Source organism: Ranitomeya variabilis, chromosome 2 (assembly GCF_051348905.1).
Source record: "Ranitomeya variabilis isolate aRanVar5 chromosome 2, aRanVar5.hap1, whole genome shotgun sequence".
NCBI classification, from domain to species: Eukaryota; Metazoa; Chordata; class Amphibia; order Anura; family Dendrobatidae; genus Ranitomeya; species Ranitomeya variabilis.
Genome location: NC_135233.1, coordinates 488,165,085 through 488,189,830, shown reverse-complemented (window position 1 = coordinate 488,189,830; position 24,746 = coordinate 488,165,085). Strand labels below are relative to the sequence as shown.

At 45.6% G+C, this 24,746-nt stretch overlaps 1 protein-coding gene across 1 annotated transcript in view; it reads right to left on the bottom strand.

Moving 5' to 3' along the window:
• PRR33 (proline rich 33) overlaps positions 1-24,746 on the bottom strand; it is a 79,123-nt gene that overhangs the window by 6,063 nt on the left and 48,314 nt on the right. The gene's annotated exons all lie outside the window — the stretch shown is intronic.

Genomic DNA, 24,746 nt, shown 5'->3' with positions numbered 1-24,746 from the left:
GAAACAAAAAAACACAGAAATATCTGTAATATGGTGTGTGTTTTATTCATTGAAGTATTCCTTATTTATTGTTTTAGCTTCGGAGAACATTTATTCTACCCAGTTAATTTTCCAAAAAGCCTCTAAAAAAGAAGAGAGCTAGATCCTGTTTAGATTTTAATGAGATTAATTCAATCGATCTGACGGATCCTTATAACCTATAATTAGTGCTGGTGGTTAGGCTCTGCTATGTCTCCCAATGACGTCCAAATTTATGGTGATAGTTTACACTATGCAATGCACTGTGTTAGGCCGCTGCTGTTTGGCAATAAACTTACTGGGACTGCAGTCATTACTAGCTTCTTTACCCAGGCCCAGCTGGCTTTGGATGCACCCTCAATGATCTGTAATGTGTAAGCAGCCATTGTTGTCACCAACGCAAGTCCTGGATACACAGGATGATGAGCTGCCGAGAAGTATGACTTTTCTTGTGCAGCAAAAAAAAGATCGTTTCACCCGACGAACAAGCATTTTGCTCATTCATCATATGATTGGCAGCCTGTTTGCATAGTACCACTATTGGGAAATTAGGAACGCTCGTTCACAATAATTGCACAGTGTAAGTGGGCTGTTAAGCATTAGATAGGTTATCAATGTTTGATTTGTGGGGATATGACCTAGGGGATCTTTTTTGACTAACACAACAGAAAGGTCATGGTGCTCCTGTAAGTACTCTAATAGAGAAATACTACAAAGGCCTCCAAACACATTAAACTAATGTCGGTTCAACCTGATGATAGAAACAGGTTCGTCCGACAATCTACTGCGTGCAGACTACCGATGTCATCTGTTGATTTTTTTTTGTTCTTCGGGAGATAAGAACAGTCTGGCAGCTGCTCTCTCATAGAGACGGGGGCACTCGGCAGAGCCAGTGCTCTTCTGTATGGGAGAGTCGGCGAGGAAGCTGACGGCTAAATGATAGGTCTAACCATGGTTCGGCTGCCAGCCATCTAAAGTGTACGGCGGCTTAACACAAAATCTGTACTGGACATGGCAGGTACTGGGTTCTACAATCTAGAAACCAGTGTAATAGCCAGGGCAAAAACCCTTTACACTTAGGCCCTATTCACTTTGCGCTTACAGAGCGTGTCCAGGGGTTTCCTTCAGACTTTCTAAAAAATGGGAATCGGATTCCCTGACGGAGCTATACAGTACAAAACACACAGACTCCGTAACAGCTTTTTTGCTAATGGCATCTGTCTTTTCAGAAGGGCGCTACATTTGCTAGACGTCGAAGCTTGAAAATTTCAATATACATGGTGGATCTATTGCAGAATTTAACTAAATAACCTCCTGAATGATTGTGCAACTGTCTTATCTCTAGTTTGAAAGAGGTTGACAGGGACTGTCATATGTGTTCGACAATCTACAATCTGGTTTCCGCCCCCATCACTCAACTGAGACTGCCCTGACCAAAATCACTAACGACCTACTTACCGCCAAAGCTACTGGACAATACTCTGTGCTCCTCCTTCTAGACCTGTCCTCTGCTTTTGACACAGTTGACCACTGCCTCCTACTGCAGATCCTCTCCTCCTTTGGCATCAAAGACCTCGCCCTATCCTGGATCGCCTCGTACCTTTCCAACCGCACATTCAGCGTCTCCCACTCCCACACTACCTCCTCATCCCACCCTCTCTCTGTTGGAGTCCCCCAAGGCTCTGTTCTAGGACCCCTACTCTTCTCAATCTATACACTTGGCTTGGGACAACTCATAAAGTCCCATGGATTTCAGTACCACCTCTATGCTGATGACACTCAAATCTACTTCTCTGGCCCAGACGTCACCGCTCTGCTGTCCAGAATCCCAGAGTGCCTATCAGCCATATCCTCCTTCTTCTCCTCTCGCTTCCTCAAACTCAATGTGGACAAATCTGAACTCATCATCTTTTCTCCATCCCACAAATCTTCCTTACCTGACCTATCTATCGCAATCAACGACATCATGCTTTCCCCCGTACCCGAAGTCCGCTGCCTCGGAGTAACCTTCGACTCTGCCCTGTCCTTCAAACCGCACATCCAAGCTCTTTCCACCTCCTGTCGCCTCCAGCTCAAAAATATCTCCAGAATCCGTCCTTTCCTCAACCCTCAATCTACTAAAATGCTTGTGCATGCCCTCATCATCTACCGCCTTGACTACTGCAACATCCTTTTCTGTGGCCTCCCTGCTAACACCATTGCACCTCTCCAGTCCATCCTTAACTCTGCTGCCCGACTAATCCATCTCTCTCCTCGCTACTCCTCCGCTTCCCCCCTCTGCAAATCTCTTCACTGGCTCCCATTCCCTCAGCGTATCCAGTTCAAATTACTAATACTGACCTACAAAGCCATCCATAACTTGTCTCCTCCATATATCTCTGAACTAATCTCCCGACATCTTCCCTCACATAATCTCCGGTCCTCCCAAGACCTCCTTCTCTCCTCCACACTTATTCGCTCCTCATCCAATCGCCTCCAAGACTTTTCCCGAATATCCCCCATCCTCTGGAACTCTGCCCCAACACGTCCGACTATCAACCACAGTCGGATCCTTCAGACGGAACCTGAAAACTCATCTCTTCAGGAAAGCCTACAGCCTGCACTGACCTCGCTGCCTCCTCATCACTACCGAAGCTACCGCCTCACCAACACCGGAGATCCCGCAACCCCCAACCTACTGTCTCCCCCATAATCCTGTAGAATGTAAGCCCGCAAGGGCAGGGTCCTCGCCCCTCTGTATCAGTCTGTCATTGTAAGTTTGTCTACTGTAAAGGTACCTTCACACGAAGCGACGCTGCAGCGATAGCGACAACGATGCCGATCGCTGCAGCGTCGCTGTTTGATCGCTGGGGAGCTGTCACACAGACCGCTCTCCAGCGACCAACGATGCCGAGGTCCCCGGGTAACCAGGGTAAACATCGGGTTGCTAAGCGCAGGGCCGCGCTTAGTGTTGTGAAATTGGATTCTGGGCTCCCCCGGTGGCCACTTGTGGAATTGAACTTGTGTGCATCATCCCCTCTGTTCACCTGCTCCTATCAGGATGTGGGAGTCGCTATATAACCTTGCTCCTCTGTCAGTTTCTTGCCGGTCAACAATGTAATCAGAAGCCTTCTGTGCTTGTTCCTGCTACTAGACAACTCCCAGCTAAGTTGGACTTTTGTCCTTGTGTGTTTTTGCATTTTGTTCCTGTTCACAGCTGCTGTTTCGTTACTGTGTCTGGAAAGCTCTTGTGATCGGAAATTGCCACTCTGGTGTTATGAGTTAATGCTAGAGTCTTAAAGGAATTTCTGGATGGTGTTTTGATAGGGTTTTCTGCTGACCATGAAAGTGTCCTTTCTGTCTTCCTGCTATCTAGAAAGCGGACCTCGATTTTGCTAAACCTATTTTCATACTACGTTTGTCATTTCATCTAAAATCACCGCCAATATATGTGGGGGCCTCTGTCTGCCTTTTGGGAAAATTTCTCTAGAGGTGAGCCAGGACTGTCTTTTCCTCTGCTAGGATTAGGTAGTTCTCCGGCTGGCGCTGGGCATCTAGGGTTAAAAAAACGTAGGCATGCTACCCGGCCACTTCTAGTTGTGCGGCAGGTTTAGTTCATGGTCAGTATAGTTTCCATCTTCCAAGAGCTAGTCCTCATATATGCTGGGCTATGTTCTCTCGCCATTGAGAATCATGACAGTTTGACCGGCCCAAAAAAGGGTTAAATTACTGGCTGAGAAAGGAGAGAAAAAAGAAGTCTGCTACAATTTTTTTTTTTTTTTTCCTCTAGTTCTGAGTGTGCTCTTAATTGAATCACTTGCTAGTCTGCCTATACTGCAGCCTTCCTCTCTTTCTCTCCTTCTAATCCTTGAATGGCTCTGTGTTCACCTGTTTCAAATGGATCTTCAGAGTGTAGCTACAGGTTTGAATAATCTCGCCACAAAGGTACAAAATTTGCAAGATTTTGTTGTTCATGCACCTATGTCTGAGCCTAGAATTCCTTTGCCTGAATTCTTCTCGGGGAATAGATCTCACTTTCAAAATTTTAAAAATAATTGCAAATTGTTTTTGTCCCTGAAGTCTCGCTCTGCCGGAGACCCTGCACAGCAGGTCAGGATTGTAATTTCCTTGCTCCGGGGCGACCCTCAAGACTGGGCTTTTGCATTGGCACCAGGGGATCCTGCGTTGCTCAATGTGGATGCGTTTTTTCTGGCCTTGGGGTTGCTTTATGAGGAACCTCATTTAGAGCTTCAGGCGGAAAAGGCCTTGATGTCCTTGTCTCAGGGGCAAGATGAAGCTGAAATATACTGCCAAAAATTCCGCAAATGGTCTGTGCTTACTCAGTGGAATGAGTGCGCCCTGGCGGCGATTTTCAGAGAAGGTCTCTCTGATGCCATTAAGGATGTTATGGTGGGGTTCCCTGTGCCTGCGAGTCTGAATGAGTCCATGACGATGGCTATTCAGATCGATAGGCGTCTGCGGGAGCGCAAACCTGTGCACCATTTGGCGGTGTCTACTGAGAAAACGCCAGAAAATATGCAATGTGATAGAATTCTGTCCAGAAGCGAGCGGCAGAATTTTAGACGAAAAAATGGGTTGTGCTTCTATTGTGGTGATTCAACTCATGTTATATCAGCATGCTTTAAGCGTACTAAGAAGCCTGACAAGTCTGTTTCAATTAGCACTTTACAGTCTAAGTTTATTCTATCTGTGACCCTGATTTGTTCTTTGTCATCTATTACCGCGGACGCCTATGTCGACTCTGGCGCTGCTTTGAGTCTTATGGATTGGTCCTTTGCCAAACGCTGTGGGTATGATTTGGAGCCACTGGAGGCTCCGATACCTCTGAAAGGGATTGACTCCACCCCATTGGCTAGTAATAAACCACAATACTGGACACAAGTGACTATGCGTGTTAATCCGGATCACCAGGAGGTTATTCGCTTTCTGGTGCTGTATAATCTACATGATGTTTTGGTGCTGGGATTGCCATGGCTGCAATCTCATAACCCAGTCCTCGACTGGAGAGCTATGTCTGTGTTAAGCTGGGGATGTAAAGGAACTCATGGGGACGTACCTTTGGTTTCCATTTCATCATCTATTCCCTCTGAGATTCCTGAATTCTTGTCTGACTTTCGTGACGTTTTTGAAGAACCCAAGGTTGGTTCACTACCTCCGCACCGGGAGTGCGATTGTGCCATAGACTTGATTCCGGGTAGTAAATACCCTAAGGGTCGTTTATTTAATCTGTCTGTGCCTGAACACGCTGCTATGCGAGAATATATAAAGGAGTCCTTGGAAAAGGGACATATTCGTCCTTCGTCATCTCCCTTAGGAGCCGGTTTTTTCTTTGTGTCTAAGAAAGACGGCTCTTTGAGGCCGTGTATTGATTATCGACTTTTGAATAAAATCACGGTTAAATATCAATATCCGTTACCACTGCTTACTGATTTGTTTGCTCGTATAAAGGGGGCCAAGTGGTTCTCTAAGATTGATCTCCGTGGGGCGTATAATTTGGTGCGAATCAAGCAGGGGGATGAGTGGAAAACCGCATTTAATACGCCCGAGGGCCATTTTGAGTATTTGGTGATGCCTTTTGGTCTTTCAAATGCCCCTTCAGTCTTCCAGTCCTTTATGCATGACATTTTCCGCGATTATTTGGATAAATTTATGATTGTGTATCTGGATGATATTCTGATTTTTTCGGATGACTGGGACTCTCATGTCCAGCAGGTCAGGAGGGTTTTTCAGGTTTTGCGGTCTAATTCCTTGTGTGTGAAGGGTTCTAAGTGTGTTTTTGGGGTTCAAAAGATTTCTTTCTTGGGATACATTTTTTCCCCCTCTTCCATCGAGATGGATCCTGTCAAGGTTCAGGCTATTGGTGATTGGACGCAACCCTCTTCTCTTAAGAGTCTTCAGAAATTTTTGGGCTTTGCTAATTTTTATCGTCGATTTATTGCTGGTTTTTCTGATGTTGTAAAACCATTGACTGATTTGACTAAGAAGGGTGCTGATGTTGCTGATTGGTCCCCTGATGCTGTGGAGGCCTTTCAGGAGCTCAAGCGCCGCTTTTCTTCCGCCCCAGTGTTGCGTCAGCCTGATGTTGCTCTTCCTTTTCAGGTTGAGGTCGACGCTTCTGAAATCGGAGCTGGGGCGGTGTTGTCGCAGAGAAGTTCCGACTGCTCCGTGATGAGACCTTGTGCTTTTTTTTCCCGTAAATTTTCGCCCGCCGAGCGGAATTATGATATTGGGAATCGGGAGCTTTTGGCCATGAAGTGGGCTTTTGAGGAGTGGCGTCACTGGCTTGAGGGGGCCAGACATCAGGTGGTGGTATTGACTGACCACAAAAATTTAATTTACCTTGAGTCTGCCAGGCGCCTGAATCCTAGACAGGCGCGCTGGTCGTTGTTTTTCTCTCGGTTTAATTTTGTGGTGTCGTACCTACCGGGTTCTAAGAATGTTAAGGCGGATGCCCTTTCTAGGAGTTTTGAGCCTGACTCCCCTGGTAATTCTGAGCCCACAGGTATCCTTAAAGATGGAGTGATATTGTCTGCCGTTTCTCCAGACCTGCGGCGGGCCTTGCAGGAGTTTCAGGCGGATAGACCTGATCGTTGCCCACCTGGTAGACTGTTTGTTCCTGATGATTGGACCAGTAGAGTCATCTCTGAGGTTCATTCTTCTGCGTTGGCAGGTCATCCTGGAATCTTTGGTACCAGGGATTTGGTGGCAAGGTCCTTCTGGTGGCCTTCCCTGTCACGAGATGTGCGAGGCTTTGTGCAGTCTTGTGACGTTTGTGCTCGGGCCAAGCCTTGTTGTTCTCGGGCTAGTGGATTGTTGTTGCCCTTGCCTATCCCGAAGAGGCCTTGGACGCACATCTCGATGGATTTTATTTCGGATCTGCCTGTTTCTCAGAAGATGTCTGTCATCTGGGTGGTGTGTGACCGTTTCTCTAAGATGGTCCATCTGGTTCCCTTGCCTAAGTTGCCTTCTTCTTCCGAGTTGGTTCCTCTGTTTTTTCAAAATGTTGTTCGTTTGCATGGTATTCCTGAGAATATCGTTTCTGACAGAGGGACCCAATTCGTGTCTAGATTTTGGCGGGCATTCTGTGCTAGGATGGGCATAGATTTGTCTTTTTCGTCTGCTTTCCATCCTCAGACTAATGGCCAGACCGAGCGGACTAATCAGACCTTGGAGACATATTTGAGGTGTTTTGTGTCTGCGGATCAGGATGATTGGGTTGCTTTTTTGCCTTTGGCGGAGTTCGCCCTCAATAATCGGGCCAGCTCTGCCACCTTGGTGTCCCCGTTTTTCTGTAATTTGGGGTTTCATCCTCGATTTTCCTCCGGTCAAGTGGAATCTTCGGATTGTCCTGGAGTGGATGCTGTGGTGGAGAGGTTGCATCAGATTTGGGGGCAGGTGGTGGACAATTTGAAGTTGTCCCAGGAGAAGACTCAGCTTTTTGCCAACCGCCGTCGTCGTGTTGGTCCTCGGCTTTGTGTTGGGGACTTGGTGTGGTTGTCTTCTCGTTTTGTCCCTATGAGGGTTTCTTCTCCTAAGTTTAAGCCTCGGTTCATCGGCCCGTACAAGATATTGGAGATTCTTAACCCTGTGTCCTTCCGTTTGGACCTCCCTGCATCCTTTTCGATTCATAATGTTTTTCATCGGTCATTGTTGCGCAGGTATGAGGTACCGGTTGTGCCTTCCGTTGAGCCTCCTGCTCCGGTGTTTGTTGAGGGTGAGTTGGAGTACGTTGTGGAAAAGATCTTAGACTCTCGTGTTTCCAGACGGAGACTCCAGTATCTGGTCAAATGGAAGGGATACGGTCAGGAGGATAATTCTTGGGTCACTGCCTCTGATGTTCATGCCTCCGATCTTGTCCGTGCCTTTCATAGGGCTCATCCTGATCGCCCTGGTGGTTCTGGTGAGGGTTCGGTGCCCCCTCCTTGAGGGGGGGGGTACTGTTGTGAAATTGGATTCTGGGCTCCCCCGGTGGCCACTTGTGGAATTGAACTTGTGTGCATCATCCCCTCTGTTCACCTGCTCCTATCAGGATGTGGGAGTCGCTATATAACCTTGCTCCTCTGTCAGTTTCTTGCCGGTCAACAATGTAATCAGAAGCCTTCTGTGCTTGTTCCTGCTACTAGACAACTCCCAGCTAAGTTGGACTTTTGTCCTTGTGTGTTTTTGCATTTTGTTCCTGTTCACAGCTGCTGTTTCGTTACTGTGTCTGGAAAGCTCTTGTGATCGGAAATTGCCACTCTGGTGTTATGAGTTAATGCTAGAGTCTTAAAGGAATTTCTGGATGGTGTTTTGATAGGGTTTTCTGCTGACCATGAAAGTGTCCTTTCTGTCTTCCTGCTATCTAGAAAGCGGACCTCGATTTTGCTAAACCTATTTTCATACTACGTTTGTCATTTCATCTAAAATCACCGCCAATATATGTGGGGGCCTCTGTCTGCCTTTTGGGAAAATTTCTCTAGAGGTGAGCCAGGACTGTCTTTTCCTCTGCTAGGATTAGGTAGTTCTCCGGCTGGCTGGGCATCTAGGGTTAAAAAAACGTGGGCATGCTACCCGGCCACTTCTAGTTGTGCGGCAGGTTTAGTTCATGGTCAGTATAGTTTCCATCTTCCAAGAGCTAGTCCTCATATATGCTGGGCTATGTTCTCTCGCCATTGAGAATCATGACAGCTTAGTAACCCGATGTTTACCCTGGTTACCAGCGTAAAAGCAAAAAAAACAAACAGTACATACTCACCTGCGCGTCCCCCAGCGTCTGCTTCCTGACACTGACTGAGCTCCGGCCCTAACAGCACAGCAGTGACGTCACCGCTGTGCTTTCACTTTCACTTTAGGGCCGGCGCTCAGTCAGTGTCAGGAAGCAGACGCTGGGGGACGCGCAGGTGAGTATGTACTGTTTGTTTTTTTTACTTTTACGCTGGTAACCAGGGTAAACATCGGGTTACTAAGCGCGGCCCTGCGCTTAGTAACCCGATGTTTACCCTGGTTACCAGTGTAAAACATCGCTGGTATCGTTGCTTTTGCTTTCAAACACAACGATACACGGCGATCGGACGACCAAATAAAGTTCTGGACTTTATTCAGCGACCAGCGACATCACAGCAGGATCCTGATCGCTGCTGCATGTCAAACTAAACGATATCGCTATCCAGGACGCTGCAACGTCACGGATCGCTAGCGATATCGTTACAAAGTCGTTTCGTGTGAAGGTACCTTAAGTGATATCTGTAACCTGTATGTAACCCCTTCTCATGTACAGCACCATGGATTCAATGGTGCTATATAAATAAATAATAATAATAATAATAATAATAATATGTGTTCCCTCCTGAAACTTTTACAAAATTTTTCGAACATGTTTGTATTGTATTTTTATGACTGTGATAATATGTAAAAATTCATGGAACTGTATAAGAACTAATTGATGCGGTTATTGTACTGTAACTAACGTATAATGTGCAGTGAATAGGGAAAGCAGAGAGTAGGGTTAGGCGGTAAGTTATAGTATAGAGATTAGAGGTTCAATTAAGATAGGGAAATATGCAGTGGCATGCATATTAGTTAAGTAGGTGAACGGTTACTTTTCCCCAGCAACAGACTGCTGGGGCAGACAGAGTAGGTTAGAATACAGTTAATGTGTTTGGGACTAGCCCAACATGGGAGGGGATTGGGTAAGTTGAAAAGCGAGAGCATTTCCTGGTTTAGGCAGTTAGAGTCTAAGAAAGTGAGAGGTTCAAGTGAGAAGTTCAGGGGCAAGCTGCAGTGGGCACTACCAGTACATATCATTTGAGCAGTAGGAGATCTCATCAGAAGTCTTGCGGAAATCCTTGTGAGGTCCGGGGCCTGTGGAACAGAGTAGGCACTGGAATACGTGTCTTATTTTCTTCGATGAAGAAGAGGTCGGCTAGGGGACCGTGAGAGGGAATGGTAGCGGATCTCAGAAAAGCTGTGTTACTGGATGGGAAGTCCCTTGGACCACAGCAACACTTGAAGCGAGGCTCAGGGCTGGTGCTGTGGGCCTGCTGCTGTTTATCCTTGCTCTTACACCCCACTAATAAATAATGTCCCGTTCCATGTGTGCTGTGCTGTAAGGTTTGCCTCACACTCTCTTGTAGGCCGGAGGCCTCCGCTGCATTCATGTCCATGGGTCCAGGAACAGCCACACACACATCAGGGGACTCTCGGTTAGTTTCAACAAGTTCAACTATACTGGACAGTCCAGATGCAACATTCTGCAACATACAGTATCGGGCACAGCACCCTCCAGTTATTGTCCAATTTACACAGTACATTGCAAGGTTTTGCCTCCGTTCCCCTGGGTCTATTCCTCCCTCAATAGACTCTGATGGTACTAGTGACTTCCTCCAGAAAGAAGCCAAAACTGAAATGACGTCGGGGTTCCTAGCCTGTGCTTCAATAATTCCTCTAAGGCTACTTTCACACTAGCGTCGGGCACTGCACGTCGCAAGGCGTCGTTGTGGAGAAAAAACGCATCCTGCAAACTTGTCTGCAGGATGCGTTTTTTCCCCATAGACTAACATTACCGACGCATTGCGACGCAGTGCCACACGTCGCAACCGTCGTGTGACGGTTGCGTCGTGTTTTGGCGCATCTCCGCCACAAAAAAAGTTACATGTAACTTTTTTTGTGCATCGGCACCGCCATTTTTGACCGCGCATGCGTGTCCGAAACTCCGCCCCCTCCTCCCCGGACCTTACAATGGGGCAGCGGAAGCGTGTTAAGACCGCTTCCGCTGCCCACGTCGGGCATTTTCTTCACAGTATGCGTCGGTACGTCGGGCCGACGCAGCGCGATGGCCCCGTACCGACGCTAGTGTGAAAGCAGCCTACGCTATATCATTATTCTTTACTATTATCTATGAGATCCTGTGGTACATGCCATTTTTTGTACTTGTGCAGTCTTAGCAAAGTCTTATTTTGACCTGGGTATAACTTACTTCTCTGTCTGTACACTGTATGGACATATTTTTTTCATTTACACTAGTAGTTCTTTATGTGTCATTTTCTTATACCCTGCCTGGTTTTACTGCATCTGCACTTTATTATATATTTTTCATGTATACATGTTTTATGCTTTATGTAGTATATTTATTACTTCCTTTGGCTGTCTGCATTTAGTCTACCAAAGACAAATCTCATCTTTCTATATGGACATACTTTAGTACATTTTACTGCACTTGCACTTTACGGGTCTATAACATTGACATAGATTTTCTATGCATGCTACATGTATCTGACTTGTATTATCTATTTTTGACCACTAGGGGTCGCTAAATAATCTACTGCTTTTGCACTTCATGATTATGAACATCTTCAAGCAATTAATTATCTGTGTCTGTTGATACTCTTTCTCTGTGTATATATATATATATATATATATATATATATATATATATATACATATATATATATATATATATATATATATATATATATATATACAGTGATTATTATTGCACGGGATTATCTGCTCATATCACCCTTTTATAATCTTTGCTTCATTGTTTTAAACATTTCTTAAATTAAGATTTGTTTATTTTGCAATATTTGGGCTTAATTGATCCCCTTCTTTTGGGATTATATGCATTTTTTTAAGTACTTTACTTAATTATGGGTCAAAATAGGCTCTGCCTGTCTGCCCCAGCAGCCTGTTGCTGGGGAAACGTAACCTTTCACCTATTAACTAATATGCACACCATTGCAAATATCCCTTTCTTTACCTAACTTCTAAGCTCTACGCTAAACCTTGTGTCCTAAACCTAATTCTCTGCTTTCCCTATTCACTGCAAATTATACAATGGCTACATTACAATATATGCATCAATTACTTCCTGTAGAGTTCCATGCATTTTCACATATTATCACAGTCAGAAAAATACAATACAAACACATGTCCAAACCATTCTGTAAATGCTGTCTTTCAGGAGGGAAGGACATGACAGTCCCTGTCACCCATCCCCTTTACAAGTCCATGATGACAGTGCTATTTCTCATTGGCATCTACAGAAAATCATATTCCAAAAGATTTGTGGATCATTCCTTCTAGCCCTGGGAACATTCTCGGCAGCTCTGCCTTTACTAACCATACCCTGCAGTCAGGAGCAATCTCTCTCCTTACCCAAGCCCTGACCATTAGAGCCCTGTCTTAAAAAGCCCAATTTTTTCTTGCACTTTACAGACCCCTTTACACTTCATCTAGGATGGTCCTACTCCTCTGGAGCAAGTGTTGATGACGTTAAAGGGTTACAAACTGGGCAATTTCACAGGGCCCACACTCCCTTGGGGGCCCTCAGCATCTACAGCAAGAGCTACACTGATACTAGCATTAAGACAGTGAAAGGAACACGTATTTGGTGTCTCTGTGTTCATAAAAGTCTAACCTATCAAAATATAAAGTACGGTAAATAATCCAATCAGTAAACAGCGTAACAAGAATAAAAATAAAAAATCCAGAAATTCGATTATTTGACCCACACAAGACTGACTTTAAACGCAATGAGAGGCGATCAGAATATCATATTGAAAAAAACAAAACTGGAAAATCCCCTTGGGGCTGAAGTGGTTAAAATCCTTGTAATAGCCATATAATAGCAGGCTTCATTCTTTGAATGTTCATGATGGGTTTATTAACAAATTAAAAAAATAATCATATCTGTGACAATGCAGCATTTTCTCTTAATTATGCCAGACGTTAATTCATAAATTTAGCAGGCCCAGAATCATAAACTGTTGTCTGAAGTAGACTCTTCTTGTAGGTTGAATTGATATTTGTAAATGGAGTAATGGTTGTTATTTACTTCTTATTTCACCTCCTACATTTTATTGTACTGCTATATTTGCAAAACACAGATGCAGGGTCAGTGAACAATGATGTTTACTGATATGTTGATTACACATTGTACTGGGCCATGCAGTTTGTTGACTAGCAAACATTGAAGGATAAACTATAAATAAACAATGTGAGTTAACGTCATCACATCTTTCTTGACCTCTGGATGCTGGCCTGAAGGATAGTTGTGGACTATATATGAAGACTTTGCCTCTGTTACAAGGGAGTCTTCAGGATGTCAACTTAGAGGACCACAGTTCCAGCTGGAAGAGCACAGATCTGCTTCATTGACTATCACTAAACCCCAGAGATGTCTTGAAGAATCCAGGTTCCACAATCAGGTCACCTGGCCACGTACCTAACTGCTTTCAGTTAGCTTCCTAAGCTTATGGTTACCTCCTCTCTGTGGGAGCCGGTAAAAAGCGGGGTGCCACTCGTGGGGGTAGTCGGCCCTGGAAGCAGCTCTAATCCTAGTGAGTCAGCAGAAGGGTGAGACTGTAATTTGCACCTTCTTGGGTATTTGGCTGGGACTGTTCTATATGCTGTTGCTTGTTGGTGGTTAAATAAATTATTGCCACACTTTTTTACCCTCACCGTGTGATGTCTGAGTAGTGTTCAGCCCACGGGAAAGGAGAGCGGGCATTCAGTGGTATGTGCCCTGGTCCATGTGGTTTCGGCTAGTAGACTAGAGCACCCACTGACCCCGTGTCTTCACAATATCTATAAAATGTACCGTATATACTCGAGTATAAGCCGAGATTTTCAGCCAAAAAAAATGGGCTGAAAGTGACCCTCTCGGCTTATACTCGAGTCAGTGTCGGCGTGGGGTCGGCGGGTGAGGGGGAGCGGCGGCTGTCACATACTCACCCTCTCCTTGCGCTGTCCCTGCATGTCCCATGGTCTCCGGGCAGCTCTTCCTGTGTTCAGCGGTCACGTGGTACCGCTCATTACAGTAATGAATATGCACGCATATTCATTACTGTAATGAGCGGTACGTGACCGCTGAACACAGGAAGATGCCGCCGGCTCCCGGAGACCATCTGACAGTGAGACGCTGCCAGGGACCGTGCCGGGAGCAGGTGAGTATATCGGGGGAGGTGAGCATTGCGCGATAGTCACCTTCCTCGCTCCATCGCTGCGCGCTGCTCTGTCTTCCGTCCTCTGGCTGTGACTGTTCAGGACAGAGGGCGCGATGACGCGATTAGTGTGCGCTCCGCCCTCTGCCTGAACAGTCAGTGCAGAGGATGGAAGACAGAGCAGCGCGCAGCGATGGAACGATGAAGGTGACTATCGCAAGTGCCCGGGGCCTGAGCGAAGACAGGTGAGTATGTGATGATTTTTTTTATTTTAGTCACAGCAACAGCAAATGGGGCAAATGTGTGGAGCATCTTATGGAGCCACAATGTATGGAGCATCGTATGGGGCCACAATGTATAGAGCATCTCATGGGGCCATAATGTGTGGAGCATCTTATGGGGCCACACTGTATTGAGCATCTCATGGGGCCATAATGTGTGGAGCATCTCATGGGGCCATAATGTGTGGAGCATCTCATGGGGCCCCTAATGTGTGGAGCATCTCATGGGGTCCCTAATGTGTGGAGCATCTCATGGAGCCATAATGTATGGAGCATCTCATGGGGCCATAATGTGTGGAGCATCTCATGGGGCCCCTAATGTGTGGAGCATCTCATGGGGCCCCTAATGTGTGGACCATCTCATGGGGCCCCTAATGTGTGGAGCATCTCATGGGGCCATAATGTATGGAGCATCTCATGGGGCCATAATGTGTGGAGCATCTCATGGGGCCATAATGTGTGGAGCATCTCATGGGGCCATAATGTGTGGAGCATCTCATGGGGCCATAATGTGTGGAGCATCTCATGGGGCCCCTAATGTGTGGAGCATCTCATGGGGGCCCTAATGTGTGGAGCATCTCATGGGGCCATAATGTATGGAGCATCTCATGGGGCCATAATGTGTGGAGCATCTTAAGGGGCCATCAACCTTTATGCAGCATTGTATGGGGCAAATGTGTCTATGGAGCATCTTATGGGGCCATTATTAACCTTTGTGCAGCATTATATGGGGTATATTTTAATACGGAGCATCTTATGGGGCCCATCATGAACTGTATGGAGCATTATATGGTGCTCCTGATTCAATATGGATATTCAAAAACACTTAACCTACTGATGTCTCAATTAATTTTACTTTTATTGGTATCTATTTTTATTTTTGACATTTACCGGTAGCTGCTGCATTTTCCACCCTAGGCTTATACTCGAGTCAATAAGTTTTCCCAGTTTTTTGTGGCAAAATTAGGGGGGTCGGCTTATATTCGGGTCGGCTTATACTCGAGTATATACGGTAATTAGGGTTAGGATACCTCCTTAATTCCTAAATGTGTAGACTGTTATCAAGCATCAAGCAGAACTTACAAGGCATTAAGATCAACATTTCCACTAGTGACCTCATAACAGCACAAGACAGTAAGTGTTGTCATAGGGATTTTGGAACAACAGGATGCCATTTAATAATTCAAATTTAACTTTTATTGTCTAAAATAGACATTAGTATGAACTATATGGGAGCTCTTTATTAAAAATTAAATTTAAGTAGATGATCCTTAGAAGATGTTCTTCTTACAGACTCTCCAATTTGTGAAACCTATTTTATTAAACATTTTTAGCTAATTTTTAATTAATATAAGGAGTCTTGTATGCAGACTTTTCATCACTTCGTCAGAGTATAAGTGGTTACAGTACGTCTCTCTGGAGCACCTGTTCTGTATGACACAGACAGCCTCTGTGTGCGGTTAAGCCTAGGATGAATGAATTATTGGTGGTATGTATATATATATATATATATATATATATATATATATATATATATATTTATTTATATTTATATATATATATATATATATATATATGTATGTGCTCTGTATACATGTGTGTATGTACTCTGTGTATACATACATACATATATATGTACTAGATGGAGGGCGGTAATGTCACGATGGGGGCAGGCTTTGCAGCATTGAGAATTGCTCTTCCAGAGTCTCATTTGCCCGTTGTTGTCTTCGAAGTTGTGCCTTTGCTGCTTTCCTTTCATTGTCATTGGCGTACTTTTTAGGAGGAACCATGTTGGTGTTGATATTTGCTTTTTAAAGGGGGTTTCCCATGAACAAAAGTTCATTTTAAAAATTGTCTGTGTCTGACCGTGTACAGAACATACCACAGCTCCTGTGCAGGGGAGGAAGCAAAAGGCAATACTGAAATTACAGCAGGAGATTGCAGAGGATACATTTCGTGAGGTAAAAGATTGTTTAAAAACTGTCAGTGAAATATTTTACCTGACAAAATGAATCCTCTGTGATCCCCTGCCGTAATGTCAGTATTTTCTTTTGCTTCCTCCCCTGCCCAGGAGATGTGGTATGCTCTGTACACGGTCAGACACAGACAATTTTTAAAATGAAGTTTCGTTCATGGGTAAACCCCCTTAATGTGACCGGCTTCCTCTGCCTGTAGACACGTCGCGCATCTGCCGCCGGCATCAGCCGAATTATTCACTGCGTCTGCGTGAAATTCACACAGGCACAGTAAATCAGACCGCTGCCATCTTTGTGCAGACTGATAACGGTGGTGACATTAAAACTGCTCATGCGCTCCTCCTGTACAAAGATGGCAGCAGTCAGTGAATCATTCGGCTGATCCCCTCATCGGCGTATTCGCGACCGTGTTCCGTTGGTGGTACCACGCAAGAGGCTGCGTACGGCGTATACTGTGTGTGTGTTGCGTACGGCGCATACAGTGTGTGTGTGGTGCGTATGGCGTATACAGTGTGTGTGTGTGTGTGTGTGTTGCGTACGGCATGAACAGTGTGTGTTTTTGTGTGTGTGTGTGGTGCATACGGAGTATACAGTGTGTGTGAGTGTGTGGTGTGACGGTGTTCCGCTGGTGGTATTGCGCAAGAGGCTGGTACCACCAGCAGTTTCCATATTGAGACACCCATCACTTGGGTGTCCCAATGTGGCGGTCGGTGAACTTTCGCCGCTTGGAATGCTGGGACCCGGACACATCTGGATGGAACAGGATGTGAAGACATTACAAGGTAAGTATATATTAAGATATACATATAAATATATGTGTGTGTATGTGCTCTGTGTTTACATTGTGTGGGCTTGGTGTATACCTGTGTGTATGCCATGCGTGTGTATACGTGTGTGTGTGCTCGGTGTATACCTGCATGTGTGCCATGTGTGTATACATATGTGTGTATGTGGTCAGTGTATACATGCGTGTGTGCTATGTGTGTATACATGTGTGTGTAATATACAATGTGTGTCACGTACGGTGTGTATGTAGTATCCACATTTATAAATCCCAAAAGCGCAGATGAGAGTTCATAGGTGTAAACATGTCAGCAATTGCCCAACAAGCAAGCAAAATGCTGCTCATTCATAAAGTGATTGGATTGTTTATGGTGGAATGAAAATCATTGCTCTCAGAATCACATCAACCGGTGTAATCTGCAGTTGTGCTGCTGATAACATTTTAGTGTTTCGGGACAGATTGACCTATTAGTGATCGTTCTGTGCCCATCATTGATCCTCAGCCGGTGTAAAGAAGCCGGTAAACAAGAGCAAGAGGACTTCAATATTGTCGATCGCGCTCGTTTAACGGTCTGAACACAGTAAATGCAACCTAGATGTTTGCTTATGATGGTGCAATATGTGAGCATTTGGGGCTCCACTTTAACATTTGCCCAGGGCCCCACTTTGTCCAAAACTGGCCCTGTCTAGAACTATTACCACATAGTGGCCTATCACGTTCTCTAATCAGTCATTTTATGTTTGTGTGTGTGTAGCCCATTCACTATCTCCATCTATCCCCCACCCCCTGAAGATGGCTGGACCATCATTGTAAATACACACCTGTACTTTGTATCTCCCCCACCTCATTGTAGATTGTAAGCTATCACGAGCCGGGTCATCTTATTTTGCTTTAATTATTGTATTGCTAACGTTGTTACTTATGACTGTTGTGCTTGAAACTGTTAAGCTGTAAAGCCCTGCAGAATATGTTGGCGCTATATAAATAAAGATTATTATTATTATCACTTCCAGAGGCAACATAATGCTGAACTCTCAAGTCACACCTCAGGCCTCCAGATAACCAGACCTGTGCTTCAACCTTTCTTTAGTTCCCACACAAATGGCATTTATCAAAGCCTTCACAAGATTCAGACATAACCTCCCCCAGTTTGACCTCGGCACAGCTCACTACTCCCTGGCTCCCTCCATGCCAACATATCTCAACAAAAATTTAACACCCTTTCTGAGGTAAACGTGCTTTAACACTTGTTCTGGCACCTGTTTGATGGTCCTGTCGTGGCTTATGTTAGAACCCGCCCACAAAACAACATTTGGGCGTATGCGCCGACGGGCCATAGACTATAATGGTGCAGACAATGGGAACGTGTGCTCTGTCATGCATAATTTTCAGGAGTGAGAAACGGTCCCGAGTGGTATACTTTGTGGTGTGGGATGGCTTTTATGCATTTTTCATCAAAATAGCGTTAACTAAGTACCCTATGTTCTTTATATGCAGTACTGCCACCAGGAATTTCAGGACCCCATACTGGCAACATTTTTGGGCCCCCTTGAGACTTCACCCAGGCTCCACTACAGCTCCGCCTCCTCCTCTCGAACTTTCCACAGTCCCACCGCTCACTCTTGGAAAAACTCCATTTCATCACCAATCACAGATTAACAGTTCCCACTGAACACACTGTGAGCCCTCGCGGGCAGGGTCCTTTCTCCTTCTGTACTTGTTAGTGTGCCTTGTTTTGCTCATGTCTACTATACTTGTCTATATTTGCCCCTTTCATGTGTAAAGCACCATGGAATAAATGGCGCTATAAAAGTGTATAATAATAATACCATATCACATACATAGCCAGCAGCTTTTGTTGAGGCCAAAAGATTTCCTAAGTCACCACCACTACAAGGTAGACTCTTTTGGCCAGGCCCTACTCTACTATAACCTATTAAACATTTCTTAAAATACCCAATTCTCTTTTTAGGTACATTTATATTTATTTTTCTTTAAGATAATGAGTCACATATATATTTTTTTAAATGAACAATAATACTACATACAAGGGACAAATACTGTCATACTATGGCCAGACCACATATTACCACCATATAGTGGCTGTATAATACCACATACAAGAGACAAATATTATCACACCATGACCAGGCCACATATTAACACCACATTGTGGCCATATGATACCACATACAAGAGACAAATATCTCCACACCATGACCAGATCATATAGTACAACCACATAGTGTCTGAATAATACGACATACAAGGGACAAATACCATCACAACATGACCAGGTCACATATTACCACCACATAGTAAATGAATACTACAATACTGATCATAAATAAAAAAAGAAAATACTGATATTACCATAAATGCCATTATACACATGAGCTCTGTGCATAGTATACAGTATATAGTGTCAGTATAAAGGTAACACAGTGATCGCCAGTGACTTTATATACAGGAGCTCTGTGCATAGTATGCTGTGTATAGTGTTGGTGTACAGGTATACACACTGACTCACAGGTTGAAGTCCTTCATCTTCTCTTTTCTTCTTCATCCAGCACAGACCACCATCACTTCTTTCAGCCAGGACTCATCTCTGCAGAAAATAACAGTTATCTAGAGCACATTCCCCAATTTTTCCCCAACTTTAACACTACAACAGATGAATACGAAAAAGCGACAGTGTCGCCCTGCACAGTAACAGGACCTCCCCCTCACAGAAAACAGTATCCTCAATAATAAAATACATTACAGAAGTAATAACATCCCTTTATTATCCCCTACATTAATAATGCCCCACATCCTGCTCCCATATGTACTTCATTCTGGACCCCACATGTCTCATTCCTGGCCCCTTGTGGTATCTTTCCTGGCCCCTTTTGGTGTCTCTTTCCTGGCCCCTTGTGATGCCTCTTTCCTGGTCCCTTGAGGTGTCCCATTCCTGGCCCCTTATGGTGTCACATTCTTGGCCCCTTGTGGTGTCCCATTCTTGGGCCCATGTGGTGTCCCATTTCTGGCCTCTTGTGGTGTCCCATTCCTGGCCTCATATGTCTCCATCCTGCCCCCATACGTTCTCCCATCCTACCTCCATGTGACTCCATCCTGCCTCCATGTGACTCCATCATGCCCCCATGTGACTCCATCCTGCCTCATGTGACTCCATCCTCCCCTCGGGTCTCCATTCTACCCCCTTGTGTGTATCCATTCTGCCCCCATGTTTCCATCCTGCCCCATGTCTCTCCATACTGCACCCATGTCTCTCAATACTGTCCCCATGTCTTTCCATTCTGCCCCAATGTAGTCTCCATTCAGCCCCCATGTCTCTTTATTCTGCCCATGTTGTTTGCATTCTGCCCCATGTCTCCATTTTTCCCCATGTCTCTCCATACTGTCCCCAGGTCTCTCCATACTGTTCCCATATCTTTCCATTCTGTCCAATGTAGTCTCCATTCTGCCCCATGTCTCTCCATTCTGCCCCATGTCTCTTTATTCTGCCCCATGTCGTCTGCATTCTTCCCCCATGTCTCTATACTGCCCCATATCTCTGCATAATGCCCCCATGTCTCTCCATACTACTCCCATGTCTCCATACTGCCCCATGTCTCTCCATTCTGCCACGTGTCTTCATTCTGCCCCCATGTTTCTCCATAATGCCCCCATGTCTCTCCAAACTGCACCCATGTCTTCATTCTGCCCCCAGGTCTCTCCATTATGTTAAGTAAAAAAAACGCTGGTGAAGTGTGCGCCGACGTCAGCTGCCGGCCTGTGATTGACTAGCAGCTGTTAAGTATTATCTTGTGGGAAGCCTCCAGCGCTGTAATAGATTTCAACTGAATGTGTGTCCAAAGACGCACATTCAGTTACTGAACCGGCAGAATCCTGCTCTTGGGGCCAGATGAGCAGAAGAGGAGGGGGTGACTTATTTACATGCTGTAGGGTATATACACGTTTTGTTTTTCTTGGGTTTTGTCTATGAAGTGTCCACAGTGTGAACATGCTGTTACATTTTGCACATATACCAGATCATAGTCCGGCTTATTTACAGTTGTGGCTGAAAGTGTTCACACCCTTGAAATTATTGCAGAAAATGAAGTATTTCTCTTAGAAAATTATTACAATTACACATGCTTTGTTATGCATATGTTTATTTCCTTTGTGTGTGTAAAGTACTAGCAGGAACGCGGGATGCAGTGACGAGCAGGAGGCAGAGCAAGAGTTAACAGATTTTACATCAGAATATGTCCCAACAGTAAATACTCCACGGAGTGAGAAAGGGGGTGTAAGCATACGGGCCCACAAAATATATAATATATTAATCAATAAAGGAATTGTAACAGGTGTAAAGCAAAGGGTTAATTTATCAGTCTCTGGTTCCTGGGTTATGGTGGTTGGAAGATCCCACAATGGTGTCGTAAGTGGCGCCTGACGTCCCAGAGTCAGATCCTGGGGAAAGGTGAAGCACTGTCTCTGTACGGCAGCAGAGTATCCTGATCTTCTTATACATGGTCTGTCATCCTGGAATGAGGTGCAGTACGGGGGAAGGATTGCTGCACGGCCAAATAAGTGCAAAGTCTCGGAGTGTAGGCCGTAGTTTTAAAGCTGCGGATCACTTTTGTTGCTGGATCAGTGTTGTGTAAAGAGTCAGCGGGTGTCAGTTGCACAGACTGGTTAGTGCTGTCAAGGTTGGGGGTTAACGGGGAATCAGTCTCTAGAATTGCACAGTCTGTGTGTGCGAGGGATATAATGCCGAGAAGCGGGCTTGTAAGCTGGCGTCGGTCTGCGGAGAGTAAACCTCCTGTTGCACACGCCGGGTCTCAGCCAATAGCCCTGTTTTCGCACACGCAGTCCCCTTTATCTCACACCCGCCCCCAGAAGTCAAGTGATAGCAACCCAGGAAAATGCTCCAGAATCCTAAGTGCTGAAAGGCGTTTAGTCAGCCATGTTTAGTGTTAGGTTGATTGAACAGCTGTAGAGTGGGAGGAGTCCAGAGGATAAATGCCCAGCCTTCTAGAGCATTCAATGTGGGGTGGGCCTGGAGGTGCAAGCTCTGAAGCTGTGGTTTAATGTCAAGGAAAGCTGAACCTTTTGTTGTTTGTTCGGTTTCGCTCTTATCAAAAGTCATGTGACAAGGCTCGTTAAAGGGTCGACATTGACTGTTAGGATTGCTTCTTCCAATAGGTGGCACTAGAGTTCTAGTCCTCTTCCTCTCTGAAGAGACAATTTGCATATTTCCCAGAGGAGCATTGCGGCTTTAAGTCTCCTCACCTCGACATGCTTAACATGTCACTCTCCGCAAGGAGAAATGATACTTCTTGGATTCCGGTCAGACGCCTCTCAATCAGCCAAACCAGATCTCCACTTTGCACTGACGAGGGGCAGTACCCCGAAACACAGTGACTGCAAATTGATATCTGGTTTGGCTCTTATCCTAAGTCATATGACAAGGCTCGTTAAAGGGTCAACATTGATTGTTAGGATTGCTACTTCTAATAGGTGGCACTAGAGTTCTAGTCCTCTTCCTCTCTGAAGAGACAATTTGCATATTTCCCAGAGGAGCATTGCGGCTTTAAGTCTCCTCACCTCGACATGCTTAACATGTCACTCTCCGCAAGGTGAAACGATACTTCTTGGTTCCTGAAGCAACAAAGGCAGTGCCATTCGTTATGTTTTTGTTTTCCTGTTAGGCCAGGAAGGCCAGGGTTTTTTTTGCTAATATTGCACTGGTGGTTAATGCTGTATTTTTAATAAACTAGAAGATTTAAAGAGGCAGTGTTCCTGTGTCTACCTCTGTGTGCAGCCAAGTGAGCTGATCTACCACAATTGGGTATAGGAAGTGATTGATTGCAGTGATTTATTTCAAAAGTTGTACAATCAATCATTAAAGTTGAGGATGTCAATAATTTTGTCTCGTCCATTTTTGAGGTTTTGTATAAAACTATGTCCAATTTTCCTTTTTTCTCTGTTTTATTATGTTGTCCCAATACACACAAAGGAAATAAATGTGTATAGCAAAACATGTAATTGCAAAAATTTTCTGGGAGAAAAACTTCATTTTCTGGAACATTTTCCAGGGTTCCAACACTTTCGGCCATGACTGTATTTGGTTTTGCAGTAGCTTCTTCTTCTGCCATCACTGGTGCTGCACATAAATCAGGGTCCAGTTTATCAAATTAATACTGTAAATTGCTTTGCTCAGTGGGCAGAAGCACTGAGGTACTGCATGATTGAGTGCATGTGCAGCGCCCCAGAGTCCTGGTCGTTGCAGTACTGTGGCTCCGCCACTATGGGGAGCTACGGTGCGTCCGATGGCACTGAAGGAGTTCATCTGATCAGGTATCACAGACACCAATAGATTTCACAGCTGGGCCTCCGGGGGGAGCTAAGGGTTCTATTCATTAGGCCACTCCCCACCATAGTGGGTAAACTGGGGGTCAGGCAGGAAGTTAGAGGAGAAAGCTGACTGGATTGAACGAAGCAACACCTGGTGGCAGAGGGTGTTGTGGAGGAAGAGACAGTAGGGTCTCTGTCAGGGGTGGGATCCTGACAGAGGCTTGGCATTGAAAAAGAACGTAACGGGTCCGCCCCAGCTCCGGGAAGCGGCGGGACCCAAGAAAGGACTAGAAGCGAGATAGATTGTGCTGAGTGAGAAACGAGATCAAGCAATAGGAGAATACCAGTAGGGGTCATGCTGTAAGACCGGAGTAACACCCTACTGAGGCGCATTACCGGTGGCCGGAACGCCGAGGGAGTATTTCATTAGAGAGCTTCAAGCAATACTCTAAACAGCGGCAGGACAGTCAGTCTCAGGCGGGCTGTCTCACCTAAATCACCTATGAAGTCTTGGGAGGCAATTGCGGGAGAGGGGCATCTCTAGGGTCCCGGAAGAACTCCAGGCCTACCCGACAAACGGGTGCCGTTCTAACTGTAACATCAGGAAGGGACGGAAGATTAGCAGAAGATCAGTTAATCGAGTTGTGAGGGAACACGAGAAACAGACACAACGGTTGTGGGGTACTTTCCGTAAGCATAGCAGGGAAGGACTACAACACATAGCGCTAAGAAGGAAGGCACCGATTTCCACCTGTGAAGTGAACTCTGTAGGTGCCATCGGACCGGCCGGACTTGCGCAGCCTGGTGAACCATATTCTGGACTGAGGACTCAGAGATCTCCAGTAAAGAGGTAAAGAGACTGCAACCTGGTGTCCTCGTTATTTACCGCGACCTTCACCCCACAACTGCACCACCAACATCCACACCTATCATTCACTGTGCGCCCCACGGCAGGGTCACGGGCCGGGGCCTAGCCGCCGTGACAACCCCAGAAGCAGAGACTCAGAGGCCCGGTACCGGGTACCCCTCGGCCCTGCGGCAGTGGGGGCGCTACAACTTGGCGTCACGAACAGGATGTACTTAAGCCTGAAGAATCAGGTCATGTGTGCCTTGGAACTGTGATTTGTTGTGCTTGGACTGTACTTTATTGCAAAGACTGTGCTGCGCCATTTGCCGCCAAAAGTTCGCGCCAAAAGCCGCCGCCATTGCTACGCCAGAGAAGAAGGAGGGCGTGCCATGGGAGGAGACTACCAGAGTGGCGCGGGAAATGGCTACCGCCCCCTGTGCTTCTGGCTGCGAAGTGAGAACCTGCCCTCAAGCAGAGTACGACCCCCTGATTTGCAACGGCGGGAAGCGGGTGACGGAGAAGCTCGACCTCGGAGAAATGGCGGAGTCAGGTGTATGCACTGCCACCGACTATCAG